The sequence below is a fragment of the Nothobranchius furzeri genome, chromosome 1 (assembly GCF_043380555.1).
Source record: "Nothobranchius furzeri strain GRZ-AD chromosome 1, NfurGRZ-RIMD1, whole genome shotgun sequence".
NCBI lineage: Eukaryota > Metazoa > Chordata > Actinopteri > Cyprinodontiformes > Nothobranchiidae > Nothobranchius > Nothobranchius furzeri.
The window spans coordinates 65,248,578-65,268,864 of NC_091741.1; the positions used below are offsets into that span (position 1 = coordinate 65,248,578).

A 20,287-nucleotide genomic window follows, 5' to 3' on the forward strand; every position below is an offset into this window, starting at 1 on the left:
TGACTTTGGGAACCAGCTTGTCTGGGGCACAGATGAGGATCTCAGTCTTATCTTCATTCAGCTGAAGAAAGTTCCCAGCCATCCAGGTTTTAATAGAGTCTAAGCAGGAGTGTAGCAGCTGTAGCTTAAGCTCGGTTTATGCTTGACGCATTTACTTTCCGCTTGGTGATGCGGCTAGCAAATGGAACGCGCTTCACAAATTGCAGCGTTTATGGTTCATGCGGCTTGTCTCAGCGGTGAGCCAATATTCTCCTAAACTGTAGGGGGCAGCATGGAGCTCTACAGCATGCATCCAACACTACACCATAGTAGAAGTAGAAATAACTGTTGTTTACAACATGGCTACACCACGGGTGAGGCATGCGAGGTTACTTGAAGAGGAAGAAATTGTATGTTATTTACTATTGCTACACAGCAGACGACAAAGGAGATGGTCCACTCGTCCATTAAACCAAAGTAGACGCGACAAAGGTGAATATAGTTCCCTTGTGAGACCCATGCGTGGAATCGATGAACTTTCACATTTCAAGTACTTCCGCATGTCTGCCAATATATTTGACGACTTGTTGCATCGTATTCAACCATATATTAACCACGCAGCGACCCACAGTAGCCCTGTGAAACTGGAAGAAAGACTTGCTGTCACGCTTCGTGTGCTTGTATCAGGAAACAGTCAGCAAAGCGTGGCACAAGCTACAGGCTAGGATCCACAACAGTCTCCCCCATTGTCACTGAAGTCTGTGAGGCACTTTGGTCGGCGTTGTGCAGTGATTTTGTTTTATTACCTGACAAAAACAAGTGGGCAGACATCTCCCAGGAATTCTGGTGTGTGTGGAATTTCCCAAATTGTTTGGGTTGTGTGGATGGAAAACATCATAAAAGCACTACCAAATGCAGGAAATGATTTTTTTCAACTACAAAGGAACTCATTCCCTCGTGCTCATGGCTGTGTGTGATGCTAACTATAGATTTAGCAGGGTGGACATAGGGGCATATGGGCGAGAGAGTGATGGTGGAGTTTTTCAGGAGTGCATGTTCGGGAGCAGCCTGCTCCATGGAACCCTGGACCTACCACTCCCGGCCAACCTGCCTGGTTCCACAACTACTGTTCCACACGTGTTCCTAGATGATGCGGCCTTCCCTCCCCACCAAAACCTGATGCGGCCTTTTCCAGGTATGTTATTATTAAGATGTGTTATGATGACGATTTTATAAATTGGGATTATTATATAACCTAATCTCAACTTAATTTGCAGGAACAAACCTTGATGACACACAGTGGATTTACAACTACCGCCACTCAAGTGCCAGGAGGGTGATAGAGAACAGCTTTGGCATTCTGGCAGCCCGATGGCGGATCCTGAGAAGACCAATCGACTTCCACCCTGACAAAACTGTTAAAGTTGTGAAGGCCTGTGTGGCTTTACACAATTACCTGAGCAGCACTGATGCTGCCAACACCCCAGTCACCCACTACATCCCACCCAGGTTCTCTGACTCTTTCACATCTGCAGGTGATGTCGTGTATGGGGAATAGAGAAGAGTAGTTGCCGGTGACAGCAACCTGTTGGATGCTGGACAGCTATGCAAGGCATGAGCAACTCGGGCTGCAATTCCAGCCAGAAATGACTTTAAGTCATTCTTCCTGTTACCGCAAAGACTTGTACCTTGGCAGGAAAGCGTGGTAAGGAGAGGTACACTGAATTAAGCCTCTGGTCTGGTCTGAATCGTGTGTCTGCAGATGAAAGGGCATCTTTCAGTTCTGCAGTCAGTTAATTCAGTTCTCTGGGCAACAAGGAATAGAGCTCAACTCAATGCATGAAATCACACCATTGTTATTGTGTTCAAGGTTGGGTTCTTGTAAACATAAATGACATGTAACTCAGTCTGAGTTAATTCACATGAAAAAAATAAAAAATAAACCATAAAAAAATCTACTGTTGAGTTTTTTTACTTTATAGCTTCATACAGCAGCTGGAAGATTTTGAACTGGACTGACATTTTCTTTTCAGATGATATTTTTCCTAGTAAGTCAGCAACAACATATCCAAATCTGATGTCTTTTGTGTCATTATGGACACCTTTGTCATGGTCAACCCTGTCAAGCCTTTTGAGCAAAACATCATCCATCTTCTTCCTCCTCTTTGGTGCTGGGCCTGGACTCTCTGAGACACTGGTTAAACCTGAACAGAAAAGCAGTTTTGTAAATATTTTAAAATACATTTCCAATTAACTCTAAGTCTAAGTACAACTGCACGTACCACCACTGGATCCTGGAGAGGAGCAGACCTTTTCCATTGGAGAACTGTAGGAAAACGTGTCTTGGAGGGTGCAGGGGCATTTTGTGCTGAATTCAGATGAACTGGATGAAGGTGGCAGCGTTGGGACAGGAGAGGGTGGGGAAGCAGACTGGAGGAGATCTGCCTCTGATTGTGAATCATCCTCAACCTTCAAAATAAATACAATAAAAATAACATATACTTATTTTATTGAAGCTGTTATTCAACATTAAAAGAAAAATAAATACAAAGTCTTTCTATGAATCCTGTGATCAAATACATTTATTTAACCTTCACAGAAAAATAACTTTACTTACCACAGCTGATGTCACGTTGATCTCTGTTGCTCTATGTTTAATGAAAGTTGAGAGTCAACTCAGCTCTTTTAGAATTGGTGGAGTGTTCTTGTTTCCACCAGGATCACTGCTTTTCCCTTTGTTCTCCTTCCTTGCCTTCACATATCGGTCCCTCATGTTTTTCCAGCATTTTTGAACAGCATCCTCGTCTTTTCCGACAGTGCGAGCTTCTTCTCTCCAAGAATTATTAACAACATGTTGATCACGACGATCTTTGAGAGCTGAATCATACAAATGTCTGTATTTACGAACCTCTGCCATACTAGTTCTTGCCAGTCCGCCATGTTTTTCCGTGTTCGATACGCACGCGCGCACACACACACACACACACACACACACACACACACACACACACACACACACACACACACACACACACACACACACACACACAGTTTGATGGAGGGATTTCTATCCAATCAGTAAGAACAGGACGTGCACAATGATTAGATGAGGGTTTTCTAGGATTGTAAGTTTCAATTGTGATCAAAATTATTCTTTATTTTGAGAAAAAAATATTTTTTTAGATGCCATCAGTATGTGAGGTATCTCAATGTTTTCATGACAAAACTCTAACATGAGACTGTGCTCTAACCTGTCACATAATATAACAAGCCTAATGCAGTCAAACATTTCAGATGGACCGTATGACAGCTGCTAACGTTGGCCCTACCCTACTTTACCTCTACATTACAGTTCCTTTATCCATGTCCATCCTAGAGCTCCTCTCTGACCTTCATGCTTATTTAGAGGAGCTGATTTTTAAAGTTAGCAGAGTTCATCCTTGGTAGTGGTTTCACTCACTCATTTAACCCTTCACCACTGAAATCAGTTTGTTCATTCCAATCCTCCTAAATAATCCTCCAGTCATCCAACTGGAATCCTTAAGGGTCCCAAAACATTCATCCTGTCAGAATAGGCCTTGGGAGCCCAGGTGTTACTAGAACTAACGGTGTCTCCTCACCAGCGTGAGCCTCCAAACTGTGAAGGTTGGTCTCCAAACATGAACTTTAAATTCATGCATGTATCTCCTCTCCTCTCCTATGTTACACCTCCCAGACCAAAGATAGGTCCAATATAAGATAAAACATTATCGTAGACACTATTGACACATCATTTATGAAATGGAAGTTATTTTTGTTTGCCATTACTTCAACCAAGAAATAAGATGCATGGATTTGATGAAACCATGCTGTCTCATGCAGTCCTATATGTGTAACACACACACACACACACACACACACACACACACACACACACACACACACACACACACACACACACACACACACACACACACACACACACACACACACACACACACACACACACACACACACACACACACAGCAGCAGCAGCAGCAGCATTTTAGAATTATTTGAATGACTAATTTAACTACATTGAACGGCTAAAGAAACAAGCTAAATCCTCACATATCTGTGGCATCAAGAAGCAACTTCTGAGTTCAAACAGGGATGGAGCACAATGTTTACAACTGAAACAGTATTAGGATGTTATAACTCACAGAGGCCAGCAGGTCTTCTGTTTTATGAACAAACCGCTGAGAATCCGCTTGTTATGAGCACTAAACATTATTTTGCCACTTCTGTGCGGAGCGGTAGGGAAACACATTTCAAACACGGAACCGAGTCCGGCTACCAAACCGAGCAGAATTCTGATGACGTCACACCGGTGCACGAAGGTGTGGGTTCCAACCCACAGGAGAGGAGGGAGAGAGGAGGTAAATAGCAAGTGGATCGCAAGGACTGAACTGATGTTTTTGAGCAAAACTGCGGCTGTTTGTCCTCATTATCAAAAGTGTACCCCCCCCACACACACACACACACACACACACACATACACACACACCACCCCCACCCCTCACCCCCAATGGTTTAGATGCGGCGCTCATGCAATATTTTACATTTATTAAGCCTACAATTAATTTTTACTCTGTAACGGATATGATTTAAAATGTAGAGAATTACAATTCTTTTTAACAAACATACTCAACTAAAAGTACAGATTTTAAAAACTACTTAAAAGAATAAATACACAAAAAAAGCTACTCAATTACAGTAACGTGAGTAAATGCAATTCGTTGCTTTCCACCTTTGCTTAAAGAGCAAGTAACGTCTAAATTAACTCTTTTTTGCTGATGAACTGTATAAATGAGTGTCTAATAGTGTTTCAAATGTGTGTATTCATTATTTTAGCATTTTGGTGCATTTTCTTTAAAAATTAAAAATTCTGCCTAAATACCACAGTATAGCTCCACCTTCAGCTTAAAACATAGAATTTGACTCATTTTGAATAAATTTTAGCCAATGGCTAAAGAGTAAGATACTACGTAAACCAGTAGAGTACTACGTAGCAGCTCCGTGCCAAAGTTATAAAAGCATCGAGCGTCTCGGCCACGCTTTGTGACGAGTTGGGAGTTGGATTTGCAAGCGAGCGTAGGAGGTTAGCCGTAGTTCTGCATTAGCATATAGCATTAGCATATCCTAGTCTTTAGCATAGCTTTTAGTGTTATAAATACTTATTTAGTGTTAGTTTGGCTGTTGGATATTGTAGTTTAGTTAGTGTTTGGCTGTTAGTGTAATTAGGAAAGTAGTTCGGGTTTAGTGCTCCATATCGTGTTAGTATTGGTGAGTAGGTGTAGTGTAGTATGGTTGCGGTGGCTCTGTGGGCATTTTACCCGCGATTCTGCACGTCTCCGTTTGAAGAGGGAGGCTGTGCCCACCGTGGCTCTTCCGTGATTTAGATGCAGCCCACCGACTCTGCTCCCCCACCACGGCGGGCTCCAGACTGAGGTGAGTCAGCTAAATAAACGTTGTAACATCTTCTAAAGACAATTCCCTACCTAAATGCAAAGTTTGAGAGACGTGGTTCACTTCCTTTAGCTAGTCAGTCGGTAATTCTGCAACAGTGGCTCTAACTGACGCAGCACTAGTTGACAGACAGCATTACAACGTGAAATCCAGCTTGTGACCCGGTTCTGTAAGTTATTCTGTTCAGGTCGCATTTCAGGCTCTCCACATCATATGTGACTGACTTTTACGTTATAATAACGATCACACACTAGGAATGTTATAAAGCGCCTATATAGGACAGTTTCTTTTGTATTTTATCTGACTTTATAAACTCCAACAACAATGTGCTTCTATTTTTTTTTCAGGCTAAATCTACCCAAGACATTGGCTGTCAGAATGCACTTGTCCAGGCTGACGTGAAGCCTTACCCGTAGCAAAGGTGAATTATTTTTAATAATCTTCTATGTAAACATTTTATTATTACCTTCTAGTTTTATTTGTTTTACAGATTATTGTTACACGTGATTTTATGCTCTTTTAAACATTTATAAATGTGCTGCTTCTTTGTTTTTACATAGCCAGCCAGAATAGAGCTCACAGCCGCAGTGTGTCTTGTAACACAAGGACCATGATGGAAATTCATCTTCCAGAAAGTCCCAGAGCAGCGTCCACACCCCTGAAAAGACCAACGATGTGATGTGTCTGCTCTTGATTCCAGCTTCCACCTCAGTGACAGTGCAAGCTCAGTGAACTGTTCAAGGTAGAAAAAAATTAAAACATTTCAGAATTTTTAAGATATTAACAATTAAATAAGTATGTGATTGCATCATGACATCATGAAGGAGGCTACTGATTCTGGCCCTGTGACACTTGGTGGTGACGTGTGAGCTGATTCACCTGGTAAATAACTTTTACATTAAATATTTTGTTTTTGCTATCAAAAGTAAATTAACTAATAACCTGCATTATTGCAGGACACTCAGCAAAATATGGACTCTACACCATGAAGCAGGCACACGTTAATACTCTAAGAGCACGTAAGGTGAGCAACACCACATATTATTGTTATTACTGTACACTGTCCTGAATTTGTTTTCTTTCTGCATCTCATTAGCCTGGCTGATCACCTGATAACTCTTGTCATCTGGTTATGACAGCATGAGGATGTCCTCACACACCTGTAACCTATAGCTCATCTGGCAGAATAGAGAGAGAAGAGACAACACCACATCTCCTGTTCCTGGAAAGCCTTCAGCCATCCTTCGATGACTGAGAACCTCCATCAGCTCTGTCTCCTGTCTGCCTACAATTATTATAATAAATATTGTGTTTGACAAGTTTTTTGTGCTGCCAAATATCTCATTTAGATTCCAGTTTTGATATTTTAATGGATATTTATAAATTACATTGATTATCACATTGTTGCATGCTTAACTAGCTCTATTGTGATGAATTAAACTAGCACCTCACTGTTAAAAGCTCGTTTTAATTTCAAGCATGTTTAAGTATTTATGGACATGAACAAAAACAGGAAATATATAAATTGAGATTTATTTAATTAATATAACAAATAAGGGGGAAAGAGTCATTGAAAGGCACATTCTTCCGGAAGCTCCTGATCCTGACGACACCAGAGACCAGCTGCAGACACCAGAGGACCTAGAACCAAGAGAGCAGCTGTTATCAGTAAATAAATAATGAAATCAGGGCAGTTTTAGTGGGCTGAACACATTACAGAATAATTTTCTCATGGGGTATTTTCATAACTTTCTATGCAGCAGACTAACTTGAGCCCAGGGCTCCTGGAAAGCTGCTATCCAGCACGTTTCAGTGGTTTTCCTGCTTTAACAGGTTAGATTAGCTGTTAAGCAGCTCAGCTATTTGTTGCTGATTAAAACCAGGTGTGTTGAAGCAGATAAATTTCTAAAACATGCTGAATACTAGCTCTCTCGGGCCGTGGAGCAAAACCCTGCAGCTAATCTAATGCTATGGCTAACGGTTACTTACCATTCAGAGCTGGTTCTGTTGGGTCGGTTCAGGTAGTTTCAGGCAACTCACAAGCTCAAAACAATAAGGCTCAGGTCCGCTTGTCTCCTCCAAATAGACTTGGTCCCTTTCTTCTCGAGTGTCTGGGTAAGGAGGGGGAGAAACGTCCTCCACTTCGAATAACTGCTCAGAGTGAAGGGAGCTAGCATCGTCTAGTTAGCCATCGTCTTCGTCACTGCCGCGGCTCCGCCCTCTCGGTCCTCCAGGCAATGCCTACTAATGTTGCATTTTTTAAAATTGATACGTGGGTGGAGTAAGACTCTGAGGGGGACATTACGACCTCTTTAAAGGGACTTTACGGACTTTTGAGCTTTTATGCTCGCGATGGCCCCTTCAGGCCAAAATCGTAATGGCAGCTTCAATAGTAGGCTCGTGCACGAGGTGCGCATGCTGTACGGGCACACTCCTTAACAAAAATAACAGCTGAGCGAGACCCCCCTGTGAACCCCCACCCTGTCCCGTACACGGTCGGGGCTTTTCTAATGTGAGTTCTGTAAAGAACTTGCATGTGTCCAATCTGCCAGTCCCGAGGTGGTTAACTGGATACTTCTTTTCGAAAACAACTTACAACCTAAACAAACAAGGCTATTGTTGCTAACTGAATACAACATCCAGCTCCTGGCCACCTTCTCACCACTTGTCAAAGTTTTACTGAAATAGTGATGATGACAACATCTGCCATCGCCTTCATTCCTGGGAAATATAAAAGTAGTTGGCACCTTAGTAGGTCCTCTTCGAACTAGCTCTGTGCGTATGCTGTCGGTAATTGGTGATGGCCACTTGGCTGGGTCTGAAGAAAGAGGCTCATCATCACCTTCAATGGGACTCATTGGTTGATCGGTTTCAGGCTTCTCTATTGACAGAAAACAGAAGCATAACTCAACACTTTGCTATTGTATTAAAATACAATATGTGACATTCAAATTTCTGTAATGTTTAAAAGACACAAACACACACACACACACACACACACACACACACACACACACACACACACACACACACACACACACACACACTTGTGCAAAACTTACCTGACGTATCTTGTTGGGGAGATGTGGCAGCTGGCTGTCCCTCATCAAGTTCACATATACTGGTAGGTCTCTCTATTGACAGAAAATAGAAGCATAACTCACCACATTGTGAAAATACTTTTTAAATGTCTATAGCTAAATGTTTGCTGGACACACACACATGTGCAAAACCCACCTAAAGTATCTTCCTGGGGAGATGTGATGCCAGCAGACTGTCCCTCCTCGAATTCAAATACTGGCCTACTGGTATGAGCAGTGGAGGTAGATGGCTGTTCCTCAGCGGCAGCTGATGTCATCCAAAAATATCTGCGTAGGGCTCCTGATGTTGCATAAAACAAACAATACAATCTTCATGTCACGTCTGTTGCTTAAGCATTTTAATTAACATGTTTCAATGAGCATTTACAGTTTTCAGCAGTGGCGGAAAGAATTCTGAAAATATGTACTCAAGTCAGGGGCGCCATAAAGCGGTGAAAGATTAGGAAGATTCTAAGGGACCACAGCTGTCAGGGGCCCAAAAAAGTTTCAAAGTTGAATAAAAAATAAAAAAAGTTTAAAAATCACAAGTACTCTACTTTGCAGCATTTTTTCTCATTTAAGACATTAAACAATCTTTTAGTCTTTATGAAATGTGCATTTATTCAGAGGTCCCTACTTTATTTTGACTAATTAATTTGACCCCCCCACCTAACGGCATAAAATGGTACAGTCCACCTGGCCGAGGGGCGCGTAGCAGGCCAGGCTAGCTCACACAGCAATCAGACAGCAGAGTACGCCAAGGCTGCATGTCTGCAAAAACAAAGTCTGGGTCACAGAAAAGGAAGGAAAGAAAGGAGAAAGGACAGGCAGAAGACAGGGCGTCAGTATGCCACACAGTTTTTCTCAAAGAAAGGTGGGTTTAGTTAGTGAGTGGTTAAATTCAACCTGTTTGCTAGCTTTGATATCCACTGAGAGAGGAACTATGTTTCATCTAATTATGGTAAATGGGTTGTCGTCCTTGTCCCAACCAGAATCAGCAGCTGATGATATGTCAGCAGGTGTCCCCTCACAACCCAATGAACCTCAAGAAGGTGAGCAATGTAGCATGTTGGCTAGCAGCCTCATTTAAGGGGGTCTGTGGGAATCACTTAAAGCTCTCTTCTCTATCAGTACTATTACAAAGGAATATAAAAAGAATATTTTTGGTGATAAACACATTGTTTTTCCACATAACGATAGATATATAACAATCAGTAAAAAAGTATACATTGTTTTGGATGCTGGGCAGGTTGAAGCATTGTTATTTAGTCCGTCACTAAGTATGTCACTCAGGAGCATTATTAATTATATCACTGTAAATAATAAATCTTGTTGTGTACAATCAAGGCTGAATATATTTTTAGCTGGGTTTTTTTTTGTTGTTGTTGTTGAGAAAAATGGGTTTCTAGAGACTTATATACGTATTCATGCAAAGTTGTCCAACTTTAAAATTTTATGTAACCCTAACTGACTCCGGTTTGAACTGTTTGCCTATTCATTTTGTGTCTATGATGAAGCCATGGAGACTTAAAGAGCAAGTCAACCCCTACCAGAGTCTAACTCCACTCCGGCTTCATGTTTGAAAAATGCAACACATGCTGTTACCTGGCAGACCGAGAGGGCGGAGCCGCTAACAAATACACACACACTCAGGCTCACGACAGCATTGTGACATCATAATGTACCAGTTTACATCATAGCATACTTCTTAGCCAATAGCGGTGGCAGATTTAAATTAAAATACAGTGCAGAGTTTTTACCTGACAACGGCACAACACTGCCAATTTTAGGCAGAATATTTAAATTTTAACTAAGATGCACTGAAGTGCCAAATTATTGATGACACGTGTCTGCAGCACGATTAGACACTCGTTTATTTAGTTTATCAGCAAAAAAAAGTTTATTTGGGGGTGACTTGCTCTTTAATAAAGAAGTCACCTTGTGAGTAGTGAATCCTTAATTTTTGTCAGTCATACAGAAATACTTGATTTCAAGAGGAAAGACAGCTGAAAATGAAGTTATGTAAAGCTTTGACACAACATGGAAATTTAATTAGATATCCAAATTTGAATTTTATCATCAAATAAAATTTTAGAATAAATACACACATTTTAAGGGAGTAATAGGGAGAAGGAGATTAACACCTTTCAGCATGTGCATTTCCTGCTTTTTCCAGCAGTGATATTGCTAATTCTGTTGAAGGAAATTCACTGTTTAATGAGAGACAAATGGTGAAAATGATATGTAAATAAGTAAGAATGCATGTAGACCTACATAATTAAGCAAAACTGAAACACTAATATAAAGTATATATATTATATGTTTTTCTCCCTTTGAATCTGGGAGGGTGGAACCCCAGCTCCAGCTATGGACGAGCCCCCAGGGGGCCCAAATTGATATTTTTTCATGGGGCCCAAAATCTCTGGCAGCCCCCCTGACTCAAGTATAAGTACTGTTACATTGCTAAAATATTACTCATTTACAAGTAAAAGTACTGGTGTTAGAGAAATACTCAAGTAAAAGTACAAAGTATTCATAAAAACCTCAGAGTATTATTTATTTTTAACGGCTGATGTCACCATCACTTCTCCAGACTGGGGCTGCCTGGAAATTGTGTGTTTTCCTTTACCAAAAGTTAAAACACCAATAATCTATTAATCATGAATAATTGATAAGATACAAAACAAGTGTTTTCCCTAATTTTTTTTGTCATTTTAAGTTTTTATCTCCTTATTCAGCAAATGTCTCCGGCAGACAAAACTAAAAGACAAGAGGAGCCACGACTATTGATTAAATATCCATGAATCCATTTGAACTGGTTAAATTCTTCAACTCTCCCGCGCTGCTTCTTGGTCACTGTGACTTTTTAACATAGCCGCAGTGTGCAGCGCACGTAGCGCAACATGATGACATCATCGACTTGTACAGTACAAATGTGCTGAAAGGCAAGTGTCTTAACTTTCAGCTAAAAAAAGACCGCTCTAGCTATTATAGTTTTTATTTTATGGCAGTTTACAGTTTAAACATGATCTTACTAGCAGGGCACTTCCAGCGGCCCACTGCCGCTCCGTTTTTCATGGGGTACTAGCTCATTTCCCGATTCCAAAAAGAAAGGCGAATGGCGCGAGAAAGCAGGACAACCTGCCGTGGTGATCAATACTAATATCAATGTATTTCAGCAAATTTATCGAAGACTCATTTTTATTTGATAGCGTTTAGATATCAACCTTTCGGTTTTCCCACTCTTAGCTTTTCATAAAAGCTCATTTGACAAAGAAAAAGTTAGCGGTTGTAAGTAGTTCTAAATACATGCAACGTAAGAAGCTAGCAAAAGACATTTAAAAGGATCATCTTAGCACCATGCAAAACGTACAGATTAGAGAGGTTAGTTAATCAATAAGTTGGGGGATAGGCGAGAAAAATACCAACTAAATAATAAAGACATTCATACCTGCATCTTTTCCTCGTTTCTCCTCCTTTTCATTTCTTTTCTTTTTTTTTCTAAATTGGGCACCAGATGGCTTCGACCATTTCTTCTCCATTATGTTTGTGAGTGGTGATATGTCAAACGGTATTTTTTTAAAGTCAAGTAATGAAAATCGAGTCGACGTCGACTAGTCGTTGATGACGTCATACACCTGAAGGGGGGGGGGGGGTCGGTTGGTTCGCTGGAGTTTTTGACAATTAAGATTGCGCCCACATTTTCAGAGTTAAACACATCTCTTTTAACAATGGTAGTTTCTGCTTCAGCCCTCTCCCCCCTCCCTCTGCGCAGTGGCCGCAAACTCACTGATGTGCCTGCAGCCTCTCAGAGTTCCTGCTGCTCTAAACATTAAAATAATTATTTCATTTTCTGTTCCTCACTTCTGATTACCTTCAATGGTGTCTGTTTGTTGCAACCACCAGGTACAAAAACGAATTTGTTTTTATTTGACTATTGTTCTGTCCTGTCTGTTTATTATCTTCCTGCATCTCCTCACAATCCTAAAGAAAAACTGCTACCTGGGTTCATATATATTCACCTTATGAGTTACCTTTGAACTGCAGTTCTAAAAGATCTACCGACCGCAAAAACAGCGGAGTGTGAGCTGCTCGCCGGCCGCAGTGTGTCACCGGAGGACAAAACAGATGATGCGCCCCGCTCCACAGCAGCGGGGTGCATCAGGCAAAAATAAAAGACAGAGAACATAAAAGGAAATGAGCCGACATGAACGATCGCTTTACATTTGTTTTTGAGGTGGTGACACCTGATTTGATAATGTTACTGTGGCCAAGCTCAGGACGCAGATGTCTGGAGCGCGTCAACGATCAGAGCTTTGCATGCACAAGCTGGTTAAGATTAGGATGGGGTGAGGGGAAGGTTAAATTGCAAGAGGGAAAAGGTCACAATTTGGTTAAATGTCCGTTTTACGGCGGGTGTCAGTACCGACGCTCTGGCACAGCGCGTCGCCTCCGCCTCGATCCAGACGCGCAGGGGCTCGTCACCTGCTGTCTTTTCCGAGGACTGCATCTTGTCATTATCACGTGACAGTGACTAGTCAATGACAGGCATAAAAAGTCACTACAGAGCAGTGAAGTCGACTAGTCGACTAGTTCGTACAACCCCTACACCTGATGAAGGGCGCTATAGAGCGCACCATCCCACCCTGCATCCACAGAGGCGCGGCGGACACAAGGGGGCGCAATAAAATCACAATATAAATGCAAACAATGACTTTGTTGTGCTTTTATTACAGAAATATTATTATTATCACCAGTCATCACTATTATTATTATGAAGAACATGTGATTTCTATGTTTTGTTTATGTAATGGTTGATGCTAAAAAATAATAATAAAGAAAGAAATAAAAAAATAAAAAAAGGGAAATTTTCTGTGATTTTACAGAAAAACAGGCAATCACAGTAAAAATGCCAGGTCTCATTCTACAGGACCAGGGCATTGCAGGAGAATGTATGAAGAGGAAATGTATTATTTCTATACACGTTTTGGCTGTCAAACTTCCATAATGCCCCTTTAAAGGAGGTGTACAGTTGGATGTCATGTGCATAAAGATGGTAGGAGATTCCTTTGAAGGAGCTCAGAATGTGCTGAAGAGGAAACAGAGGAGGAAGCTTAGAGGCCCCTGCACAGGATCTTGCAGGACACCATAGGTGAAGGATGTGGTGGAGGACCTAAATTTGGAGACGGCCACAGAGAAGGAACACTCAGACTGATAAAGGAAGAACCACTCCAGAGCTGATCCTGATAGTCCTACCAAGTCTCTCAGCCTATCCAGTAGCAGCTGATGGTCAACAGTGTCAAAGGCTGCAGTCATGTCCAGCAGGACCAGAACAGTGAGTCAAAAGGTTACTAGAGGCCATAAAAAGAGCATTCTAAACACCCGTCTCTTATATGTTTGATGACAGACTGTAGTTCTCCATCAGCTGATGTCTGATGGCGTCAGTTAGTGAGCTAGTTAGATCAGGGCCTTGAAGAAACTTGGCATTAAGTGAAACACCTTGGAAGCTGGCTCCACAATCAAAGACGATCAAAGAAGAAAAAATAATAATACAGGTCAATGGGGCTCAAAACGCTATTTTATAATCCGCTTGTTTTGAAGTAGAGATTACAGGTTATTTAATGAGCCATAAGGCATGGGATTCCAAAGGAAATATGAGATCCACCTTACGGATCTGTGAGGTTATATAAACCAGAAGATTGGACCTTTTTATTGCAGGGATTAGATAACCGCTTCGTATTCACTAAGAGACAACAGAAGAGAGAGTCAAGTTTAAAAGTTAAGGTATTTATTACTAACAAATTAAACTAGACTGACTTTAAAACTAAATGTGTGGTGTAACTAAAGTGGATGAGACAGTGAATGGATGACTTGTGATGTTAATAAGAACCAGCAAATTCGAAGAAGCTATTTGTTCTGACGGGAACTGAAGGTGATGTCTTCGCATTAAGCTTTGGTTAGGAGGTTCATAAACACATGAGACACCATTTGCCGGTCTACCTACCCTGAGCGGAAGTCCCCGTCTAGATCGGGGGTGTAAAGGTCGAGCTTGACCTAATGGAGCCGGAGCATGTAGAAGAAGCCACGGCAACCGACCACCCGTCCTGGGATACGTCCGGGTCACGGCAATTTGTTGGTGTCTGGTGAGACCCAACACCCAGTCTGGTGAGTACTACACAGATTGTCACATGGGTTAATGACAATAAGAGACGCTGGAGATGTGGCCAGAGTCATCAGCTTGACAGTTTTAATCTGAAGAAAGCTTGCGCCACTTGTGGAGAACAACACCTGAAGATTCTACATGAAGCAGCCTTCAGCTCAAATAAGAGTATTCTGACACTGAATACAGCTTCCAGTATGGTGTATCTGGACCAGGCCACCCATTCAGGCCGAGTTATGCTTAAAGTTATCCCAGTTACCCTCCACAGTAATGGACGATCTCTGTCCACCTATGCCATTCTTGACGATGGTTCAGAACGGACCATTGTTCTATCAGCAGCAGTTCATTATCTGCAGTTAAATGTCATGGAGAAGTCCCTCACACTTCGGAATATCAGACAGGAGGTGTCACAGTTACAAGGAGGATCTGTTTCTTTCCAGCTAAGTGTGCCCTGCTCTCCCCAAATTAAACATTACATCAAAAATGTTTTTACTGCTAATGAACTTAATTTGGCCAAACAATCCTGTCCCGTGGACATACTCTGTCAGAGATACCCACATCTGGTTGACATTCCTATCAAAGCATATAAGGATGTGCAACCTATGCTTCTTATAGGCTCATACAATGCCCAGCTCATCACCCCTCAGTCACCAGTCAGAGTTGGTCCACTGGTCAGCCCTGTTGCGGTAAACACTAAGCTTGGTTGGACCATCCAGGGACCTGCTACCTACCTGCACCAACCTACTGAAGCTTCATGTCTGCATACATCCCTGCTACCAACTCCCTCTCAAGCATTAAAACACAATGTTGAGAAACTGTGGCAGTTAGATATGCTCCCCTTTTGGTCAGAGAAAGGGGCAACCCGCTCTAAACAAGACAAAATAGCATTAAACTTACAGCAGGAGACCACAGAACGTGTACACGTGGATGGAATAGCTCGTTACACTACTCCCCTGCTGCGTCCGGAAAGATTGCCCAAAACTACAAGCTGGCCCTGAAGCAGTAATGGCTCTCCTTCGATCCACAGAAAAGCGCCTGAGTAAAGACCCTGACCTAGCCGCTGTGTACAATGAAGAAATATACAAACTGGAACAAGCAGGTTTATGTAAGGAAACTCACTCCTGAAGAGGCACACTGCACAGATGAATCCTGGTTCATTCCCCATCATATTGTGCATCATAACAATAAGCCCAGGATAATTTTCAACTGCTCCTTCCAATACAAGCAAGACTGCCTTAAAAACCAGCTGCTACCAGGTCCAACTCTCGGTCCTTCCTTAAATCGGTGTCTTGTTGAGATTTCGGGAGAACCCCATTGCTGTGAGTGGAGATATACGAGGTATGTTTCACCAGGTACAGCTTCTTTCTCATGAGAGACCTCTGCTGAGATTTGTGTGGAGAGATATGGAGAGCGCAGCCCGGACATTTATGAGTGGTGTGTTCTGCCCTTTGGAACTCCATGCAGCCCCTGTTGTGCCATGTATGCTCTTCAGCGGCACGTGCAGGATCACAAGGATGGCAATGAACAAGTACTTGATTCAATTATGCACTCATTTTATGTCGATAACTGCTTGCAGTCTCTGTCCTTTGCTTTGCAGGCACAACCACTTGTCGATAACATCAGAGAGCTGCAAGATGCACATGCACTGGAGATGCGCATGCGCTGACGGCCAGATCACCGGACACAGCAGCGTTTGAAGCTGATGGCAGCTCGTTAGCAAACATCCACAAACAATTTAGATGCATTTTTGCCTAATTTAACTACTGACAACAAAAAAATAATCTGGTAAGTATAACTCACTCAATCTGGAGGTAAGTGAAGGAAATTTAGAAAGTTTGTTAAATTATATTGACGAAGTTTTTAAAGTTTTCGTCATGGGTCCGAAGAAATCAGCAGCTGAGGCTGAAACACCTGGGATCAAGAGGAGCCGTCCTCAGGACTCGCCTGAGGCCTCATCTCCCCGGAAGGACATATTAGAATTATTAGATTCTATTGACAAACGGTTTCTGGGATTTGAGGGGCGACTTCATCTGCTCGAGGTTCTACACCAGGAGTTTCAGAACCTCCGAACATCTCTGGAGTTCAGTCCGGAGCAGGTTGAGCGGCTCGCTGCTGAGAACGTGTCTCTGCGGGAGTCCGTTTCTTCCCTGGAAGAGGGAATGACGCGGATCACCCAGGACAACAAAACTCTGAAGGAGACGGTTTTGGACCTTCAGGCCCGTAGCATGAGGGATAATCTGGTGTTCGCAGGCCTGCCGGAGCAGACGGGAGGGGCGGAGAACTGCGAGCAAACAATAAAGAACTTTCTCCAGACCCAAATGAAGATACCCAAAGAAACGGTAAAAAACATCACCTTTCACCGGGTACATCGCCTTGGAGCTAAAAGAGGGGACAGCAGAAGACCTCGTCCCATCGTGGCTAAATTTGAACATTTTAAGCAGAAGGATCTTGTTAAAAGTCACGGAAGAGAGCTCAAAGGGAAAGATTTCAGCGTTAATGATCAGTTCCCTAAGGAAATTCTGGATCGGCGCCGAGCCCTCTTTCCGCTGCGCAAAAAGTTTATCCAGGATGGGAAGAGGGCTGTCATCTCGGTGGATAAGCTTTACAAGGAGCAAGGAGTGACTGACTGGCTGTATTAGCCCAACATCAGGTCAGACATTTATTATTCTTATCAGGATTCACTGGGTTTGATCACGTCAGGATTAAACAGCTGCTAAATCCGTATTGTTGATGATAAGATCACCTGTTCTCACCACTTCACACCCCTACCACCTTTTCTTTTTAGTTCTTTCTTCTTTTTTAACCTGTATCTGTATTTTCCCTTCCTCTTTACCTGCTTCTGCACCTTTACACCTGTACGGCACAACCACACAACTTTCCAACACTGCGTCAGACTCGACACACACACACACGCGCGCGCACGCACGCACACACGCACACGCACGCACACACACACACACACACATAGATATATTAAATTCACAGCACAATATCATAATTTATGCGTCAAATAATACAACCACAAACACTGTTGGATCTTTATTATTATTATTATTTACTTTTCTGCTATTTATTAACATACTATTTATACATTTAGATACTTATTCCATCTTATTCACATGAAGGCGTCATATTTTAGCTACTCACACACACATATATGGGTGCACTAAGATTTGTCTCATGGAACGTACATGGAGCTGGCTCCATAGAGAAAAGATTAAAGATTTTTGATCAGCTAAAGAGAGTGCAAGCAGACGTAATATTGTTACAAGAGACTCATAGATCTGCCACATCCGCAGATGAACTTAAAACACCTGAGTTTCCCAGCATGTTCTCTGCCTGCTATAACTCTAGGCAAAGAGGTGTAGCTATTTTAATACACAAAAACATCAATTTCACAGTATTGGACACAGTCTCTGATCCAGAGGGTAGATTTATTATGTTAAAAATATCTGTACAGAACCAAAGCTTATGTATTGTCAGCATATACTGTCCAAATATTGATGACCCTCCATTCTTTCATAATTTTTTCTCTGTACTCTCCGAACACTTGGACTGTCCACTTATACTTGGAGGTGATTTTAATTTTTGGATGAATTCCTTAACAGACAGGCTCAGTACAGCTGGGACTCAGCGCAATTGGCAATCCACTAACATAGTTAAACAGTACATGAGTGATTATGGGCTTTGTGATGCATGGAGATCTCTTCATCCTAACCGTAGAGTATACTTTTTTCTCACACGTCCATCACTCTCATTCACGTTTGGATTATTTGCTAGCCAGCAGCTCATTGTTGGCTGACATTTCAGACACTGAGATACACCCCATAGTTGTCAGTGACCATGCTCCGGTTTCTTTAACTCTGGTAAATAAGAAGACAATCCCACCAAGCAAAAACTGGAGGTTTAATACATCACTGCTCAAAGACGAAGGTTTTATAGATTTTTTTTAAAAGGAGTGGGCTTTATATTTAGAACATAATGACCTGCCTGGAACATCAGCATCTATTCTCTGGGAGGCAGGAAAGGCAGTGATGAGAGGTAAAATAATCTCTTTCTCATCACATAAGAAAAAAACGGAAAACAAACGTTTTCAGGAGTTAGAGGAAATCATTAAGTCTTTAGAGGCATCCACAGAAGAAGAGTTAATGAGCAAATTACGTAAAGCTAAATTAGAACTTCATGGAATTATTGACAAAAAGACACAATTTTTAGCACAAAGACTACGAATAGAAAACTTTGAACATAGTAATAAATCAGGTAAATTTTTGGCTAGCCAGTTAAAAATTAATAAAGAAAAAACTACCATATCTGCTGTTAAAGACTCAACCGGGAATATAGTTTATGACCCTGAAACCATAAACAACACTTTCAGAGACTTTTACCAAACTTTGTACTCACCACAGATAAACCCATCAGATAACGAGATCGATGAGTTCCTTGACAGGATAACACTTCCTAAATTATCAGACAGCCAAGTTACAGTCCTGGACTCGCCACTAACATCAGCGGAGCTCCAGGAAGCCCTTAAATCCATGACGAATAGGAAAGCTCCAGGTCCAGACGGGTTACCAGTAGAGTTCTACAAAGAATTCTGGATCATTCTGGCTCCAATATTTTTCAGAATGGTGAGGGAAATCGAAGAGAGCGGCAGATTACAGCCAAACATGAACTCAGCCAATATTAGTCTCTTGTTAAAACTAGGCAAAGACCCTGCATTTCCTACCAGCTATTGCCCAATTTCCCTTATTAATGTTGATCTCAAAATAATTTGTAAAGCCCTGGCAAAAAGATTAGAGAAGGTAACCCCCTTCATAATACACATTGACCAAACTGGTTTCATTAAGGGTAGACAGTCATCCACAAACTCGTGTAGATTACTTAATTTGATAGATTTCTCTTACAGTAGAAACATAGAAACTAGTATATTATCTCTAGATGCAGAAAAGGCTTTTGATAGAGTTAACTGGAAGTTCTTATTTGCAACTTTACATAAATTTGGCTTTGGGAACCTCTTCATAAACTGGCTACAAACATTATACAGTTCGCCAACTGCACGTGTCAGGATGAACGACCAAATATCAGCTAGCTTCTGTCTTCAGAGGGGGACCAGGCAGGAATCCCCACCCTCCCCCTCACTGTTTGCTATCTTTATCGAACCACTAGCGGCAGCAATTAGGCAAACAACTGGTATTAAAGGGATAAAGTGTAAGAAAATAGAACATAAGATAAGTCTTTATGCAGATGATGTTTTATTCTTTCTCCGGAATTCTCAATCGTCTCTCTCTCATTCAATAGAACTGATAAACTCTTTTTCAAAAGTTTCAGATTACTCAATAAACTGGTTAAAATCCACAGTTCTACCAATTAATTTCTCTTTTGTCAATTTACTTAATACACAATTGGAGTCAGGGAATATCACATACCTGGGAATTAATGTCTCTCCCAAGTTAGCAGATCTAACCAAATTAAACTACATCCCACTTTTAAAGAAAGTGGAAGATGATTTTGCAAGATGGAAATCCTTACCAATATCACTCATGAGGACAGTTGCTACAATTAAAACGATGGTCTTACCCA

General features: G+C 41.6%; 2 long non-coding RNA genes across 2 annotated transcripts in view; one reads left to right on the forward strand and one right to left on the reverse strand.

The window, feature by feature from the left end:
• The first annotated feature begins 6,151 nt into the window (after window positions 1–6,151).
• On the forward strand, window positions 6,152–6,471 carry LOC139069163 (uncharacterized). The gene is made up of 3 exons (XR_011520244.1): window positions 6,152–6,209; window positions 6,292–6,349; window positions 6,424–6,471. It is a non-coding gene; the product is annotated as an uncharacterized lncRNA (long non-coding RNA).
• Window positions 6,472–8,236: 1,765 nt separating this feature from the next.
• LOC139069152 (uncharacterized) overlaps window positions 8,237–20,287 on the reverse strand; it is a 36,051-nt gene continuing 24,000 nt past the window's right edge. Inside the window, exons 2-4 of the long non-coding RNA XR_011520243.1 lie at window positions 8,705–8,848; window positions 8,530–8,601; window positions 8,237–8,348 (exon numbers count right to left, since the gene is read on the reverse strand). This is a non-coding gene — a long non-coding RNA (uncharacterized lncRNA). The remainder of the gene's footprint in view (window positions 8,349–8,529; window positions 8,602–8,704; window positions 8,849–20,287) is intronic.